Genomic DNA, 5,821 nt, shown 5'->3' on the forward strand with positions numbered 1-5,821 from the left:
GTGCTTGGTAGGGAAGACGCCATTGGCAACCCTCAGTGCCTTTCCTGCTGATGAGTGCCTCATTGCCAACTTATCCAGTTTAAAATAAATCTTCAAGCTAGCCTGGAGGTAACTCCGCCTGAGCTTTGTCTTTTGCAGATGAGGAAGTGCAGGCTGAAAGATCAAGCCACTTAAGAAGGTCACACAGACAGTAAGTGTGGAGTTCAAGCTCAACGTAGGCTCAAGATTCCTGATTCCAGTCCAGTGCCCCCAAGCCATCCTGCTTTTGGGGGTTGGGGTGTATGCCAAGTAGGATCTCTCACTGATTTGGCCCCTAGCACCATGCTTGATAAATATTTGAATAAGGGAGTTAATTTTCCATTGGTTTGGTATCAGTTGATCCATCAAGGGGCCAGGATTAATTGAATTTCTCCTATGGGAAGTTAGAGCAGAGGAGAGGAAAATTAATGAGCCCTAGATGGATCAGAGAGACTTCTCTGAGAGTATCAACGGGGCACTGGTTATGCCAGGAAGGGAGATGAGTGGACCAGGAAACCAGGACAAGAAATGCATTGAATGGGTCTTCCTGTTAATTTTTCATGGTTTCCTAAGAATGATGAGGCAGGAAATCCAAAAATTTTGATCGTGGTCTTTAAAGGATTTCTAGCCTCTCCATGGATATAGGATCATCGAGGACATGGAGTTGGGAGACTGAAATAATGAAATTTCTGACACAGTTTAATGGCCTAGGTCAGAAACCAGCAAACTTTTTCTGTAAAAGTCCAGATAGTAAACATTTTAGGCTTGGTAGACCAAGAGGCAAAATCTAGGATATTATGAAGATGCAAGAGAGAAAAAAAAGCCCACAAAATTCTTATTGATGAAAATTTAAAAATAATAACAACTGAGTCCATTTTTTTTTTGAAATACAGGTCTGCTAATGAGAAGATGGAATTCTTCTTGGTGGGGAAATAATATTTCATTTAATTGGATTTCAAAGTTAGTATTTTGTCACATCAAAATCAATTGTAAATGTTTATCTGTTAGTGCTGATCTGTAATGGATTTATCATATTTTGTGTCTGAAAATGTCTTTCACACTGATAGCTGATAGGTGTGGCATCATTGTGATTTTCAGTGCACCAGGAAGCAGTGCTAAGCAATGAGACCTACTCATACATTTATGTACGTATCATTTACATACATAAACCGTATGTAAGTGAATGAGCCTTGCTTATTCCAACAGAATTTTATTTATGGATGTGAAACTTGACTTTCACATAATTTTCACAAGTCAAAAATGGTCTTTTTTTTTTCTGTCATTTAAAAATGTGAAAACCATTCTTAGCCCATGGGCCATCCAAAAATGAGGAGCAAACCAGATGTGTCCCATGAACTTAGTTTGTCTTAGTGAGTCAAGTTAAGCCATTCATAATCAGGATTGTCAAAGGAAATCTGGTGTTGTTTGGCTATTCCTAATATCTGCCTGGCGAGGAAGAAGTACCTAGGAGGAAGGCCAAAGAGTTTAGATGGGACTAGAAATAGGGTGTCACTTAAGTTTCACCTTTGGAAGACTCCAGCCTGAGTCCTAGAATAAGGGTTCTCCAGCCTCCCCCTGACTGGGGTTTGCAGGACTTGACCAGTGCCCTCTTGGTCCAAGACTCTTTATATTCTTTAAGCCCCATCATGGATTCCATTTCTGTCTGTGTGGCCATTCTGGGCCCCTAAGGTCTTGATACAAGCACGGGGTTTCCAAAGGACAGGGCAGAGCTGCCTGCAAAGAACAACCTCTCAGACTGCTGAGACCAAGGCAGTGGGTAGGCCTGGGGGTGCAGAGTGTGGCTTTCAGAGCTGCAGCTTCAAAGTGGCCCTTATCTCCAGATGCACAGGTGAAGTGTGCCACCTGTTTATGAGTAAACTAATGGCCTAATCTCAGCTGGAGGCAAGGTAATGGGGCAAGGCAGAGTTGGAGAACACTCAGGCCATGCTGCCCTATGTTTAACCCTCTCTAGGATCCAGGCTCCAGCAAGTGAATGTATAAACATGGCTCCAACTGAAGGGCCAGCCCTAACCAAACCACAATTTTCAGCTGATTCCTATAGGATGGGGGAGAACCCTGCTCCAAACCAGGACAACTCCCTCTTCATTGTGTATCCAATGTAAAGTTGGGTTGGCAGCTTTTAATAACTTAGAAATGGCTGGGGGTGGGGGGGAAGTACTGAATCATTTACTCATTAAGCAAATAACCATGGAATACCTACTCTACACTGGTCACTGATGGAGATACAGACTTGGGCAAAAGCCGCATCATCTGGCTGTGTTCAAGCTGAACAGTCCCTTGACCCAGTGTCCATGACAGGGCAGAGGGCATATTATTATCCCCATTTTACAAAGGAAAGAGCTGTCAGATACAGTGTCACACAGGAAGGTAGACAATAGTGTCAATATCCCTCATCTTTGTATAAAGTTGTCCTCTAAAAAGTCTCCGTTATTTATTAATTTATTGACTCACTTATTCACGTTTTCTGCACAGTGATACTTATCCTGCACGAGACTCTCACACCAGTGCTTGGGGTGTCAGAACACAGGATTGTGTTCCCTTTTCTTGAAGAGTCTGTGGTCTAAGGGGATTCAGTGGGGTCCACTTTCCAAACTAAGACAGCAAAGGAATACTAGGAGAGGAGAATTCTGTGCAGAGATTCAGTCATATGATAGCTAAGAGGTGGACCTTCCATTTAATACTTTGCCTTGGGCAAGTCACTCTCCTCAGTTGCTTTATCCGTTAAGTGGGCATAACAATAGCACTGACTTCACTGGGCTGTTGTGAGGACTGAATTAGATGACATGGAAGGTGTCTGGCTCACAGTCAGTGCTCAATAAATGGTAATTACTAAAGAAAACCCATGAGGAAAGGCTAAAGGGTCTGGAATTCAATGGGACAGCTAATTTTGCTTGCTTTTTTTTTGTCTCAAAATTTTGCTTTTAAATTGAACATTTTGCACAGTTATTAAATGTATGCACTGGTCTTGTTTATGCCTGTGATCTAGTTGAATCCTCAGAGCAACTTCTTGGAGTAGGCATTGTTAATTTCTTCCCATTTTGTGGATGAGAAAACTAAAGACCAGTGATAGGAAGTTCTCCAAAATCACACAGCAAGAAAGGATGTGAGCCAGTGTCCTGGGCTGCTTGTCTCCACTCTGGGCTCCCTCTTGTTACATGATGGATGGGATTTGGTTGATATTTGGCTGTAGATTGGGCACGAAAACCAAGGTTCAAATGGGGCAGTGAATGGCTCAAATGTGATAGGGAAGCCCTGATGGGAAGTGTTATTAAACCTTGGAATGGGCGACTCCAACAGAAGCAGAACCCCTAGCCAGGATGACTTCCCCACCATCTTCCTGGATGATTCACAATTCACAGTTGTCCTACCTACAGGCAGCAGACAGGGGGATGAAAAAGATGACCAGCCACCGTCTTTACTTTCCCGAAGTTCCCCAGATGTTGTCCCCCTTCATTATTATTCAGCCAATGATGACAAAGCTACTGGTGTTGCTACTGCCCCCCACACCTCTCCTCCCACTCCCACAAAGGAACTCTATCCTGCTCCATCTACGCACCATTTAATGCTGAATCACTCGGTGATGGAGTGATCTGGTGTCTGCTTCCACAGAGGAAGCCCCAGCCTGAAGACCTGGTCGATCCAAGTCAAACACATCCAATCCTTAGCACGTGCCCTGTCATGTGGCCTCCCTTGCCCACGCAGGCATAGAATCTACCAGGGTGCTGCTTCCCATCAAGCTGAGAGGCCACTGGATTAGTTTCTTAGATCTGCCTTAACAAACTGTCATAAACCGGGTGGCTTGAAACACAGAAGTTTATTCTGTCATAGTTCTGAAGGCCAGATGTCCAAAACCAAGGTGTCAACAGAGCCAAGGGCTCCACGGGGAGTTGTTCCTGGCCTCTTCCAGCTTCTGGTGGCTCACAGCTTTCTGGCTCGTGGCTGATAACTCCCATCTCTGTTTCTGTCATCACGTGGCCTTCTCCCCTTCTCTGTGTCCATGTCTTCTCCTCTTCTGTTTCCTAAAAGGACGTTTGTCATTGATTTTAGGGTCCACCTGGGTAACCCAGATAAGTGCATCCCAAGATCTTTAACTTAGTTAGATCTGCAAATGCCAGTTTTCACATTTTCCAATTCTTAAACTCAAATAAGGTCCCATTCACAGGCTTCAAGGGTTAGGGCATGGACATATGTCTTGGGGGCCACCTCCAGCCCACTACAACCACAGAATCTTTCTCAGCATAGTGCTCAAATTAGTTGATGCACACACACAAAAAGATGATGGCCCATGAAATGCAGGCCTTTTATTTATTTATTTATTTTTGCTCTCTGAACTTTTCATTGGCCTCCTGCTCCCCAGAGTGGACCCTGCTTCTCCTGGCTTAATGTCTCAGAACTTTGGAGTCATTGGTCTCAGACACCACTTTGCCGTCCACTGTCTGGTGGGCGGCGGTCTTTTGGATGGTTTGCATGGAGTTGCTGCTGTCCAGGGCATCACCAAGACTGAATTCCTCACCGTCTTCCAGCAGGCAGCGGTAGGTGGCGATCTCAGCCTCCTGCTTGACCTTGATGTTCAGCAGGGCCTGGTACTCCTGGGCCTGGAGCTACCCCTCTGCCCAGGTCTATGCCAGCTCTGACTCCAGGTGCAGCAGGATCCTGCTGAGCTCCATTTGCAGGATGTAGCAGGCCCCCACTCAGGCTGTTCTCCAAGCTGGCTTTCAGATTTCTCATAGAGTCCAGGTCGATCTCCAAAGACTGGATTGTAAGTCTCGGCTCCATTGATTGTCACCTCAGCAGCTTCAACCTCGGCGGACTGTGTGGTGACCACTGTGGTGCTCTCCTCAGTCTGCTGAGACTAGTACTTGTCCAGCTCCTCTTGGTTCTTCCAAGCCAGCTCCTTGTAGTGGGCCCAGATGTCTGCCATGATCTTGGTGAGGTTCTGAGATTTGGGGGCATCTACCTCCACGGCCAACCCAGAGCTGGCAATCTGGGCTTGTAGGCCTTTTACTTCCTCTTTGTGGTTTTTCTTCATGAAGAGCAGCTCCTCCTTGAGAGCCTCGATCTCTGTCTCCAGCTGCAGCCGAGTGACATTGGTATCATCAGTGACTTTGTGGAGCCCATGGATGTGGCTCTCCACAGACTGGCGCATGGCCAGCCCTGTCTCATACTTGACTCTAAAGTCATCAGCAGCAAGATGGGCATTGTTGATCTGCAGAACGATGTGGGCATTGTCCACAGTATTTGCGAAGATCTGAGTCCTCAGTTCCTCGATGGTCTTGAAGTAATGGCCCCAGTCTCTGACCTGGGGTCCCTTCTTCTCCAGGTGCTCCCGGATTTTGTTCTCCAGCTTCTGGTTCTCGGTCTCCCGGTTCCTCACTCTGTCCAGGTAGGAGGCCAGGCAGTCGTTCAGGCTTTGCATGGTCTCCTTCTCATTCTGGATGCCTCCCATTCTCTCCAGACTCCCGGCCAGCCCCGCAGCCAGGCCCCCAGACCCCAAGCTGCCCTGAAAGTTGGTGGAGTGGGACAGAGAGATCTGGGAGCCTGAGCCCCCAGCGCCTGCATAGAAGCTGGCTGTGCTGCTGACTGGCTGGGCACCATAGCTGGGAGGCTGAACGGAGCCCAGGGACCGGTAGTTGGTGGAGAAGGTGAAGCGAGTGGTGAATCTCGTGCTGTCTGGGAAGGAGAGCAACAGGACAGCACTCAGACTTTGGTGACCAAACCTTTTATAATCTCGAGACTAGATCAACCCTAGTGATGTGATCAAACTATAAACTTCTATGGAGTG

General features: G+C 46.7%; 1 pseudogene; it reads right to left on the minus strand.

Annotated features, from left to right (window-relative positions):
* Positions 1 to 4,418: 4,418 nt before the first annotated feature.
* LOC129037224 (keratin, type I cytoskeletal 18-like) lies at positions 4,419 to 5,500 on the minus strand (annotated as a pseudogene).
* Between the last annotated feature and the right edge of the window lie 321 nt (positions 5,501 to 5,821).

Source organism: Pongo pygmaeus, chromosome 4 (assembly GCF_028885625.2).
Source record: "Pongo pygmaeus isolate AG05252 chromosome 4, NHGRI_mPonPyg2-v2.0_pri, whole genome shotgun sequence".
Classification (NCBI taxonomy): Eukaryota; Metazoa; Chordata; class Mammalia; order Primates; family Hominidae; genus Pongo; species Pongo pygmaeus.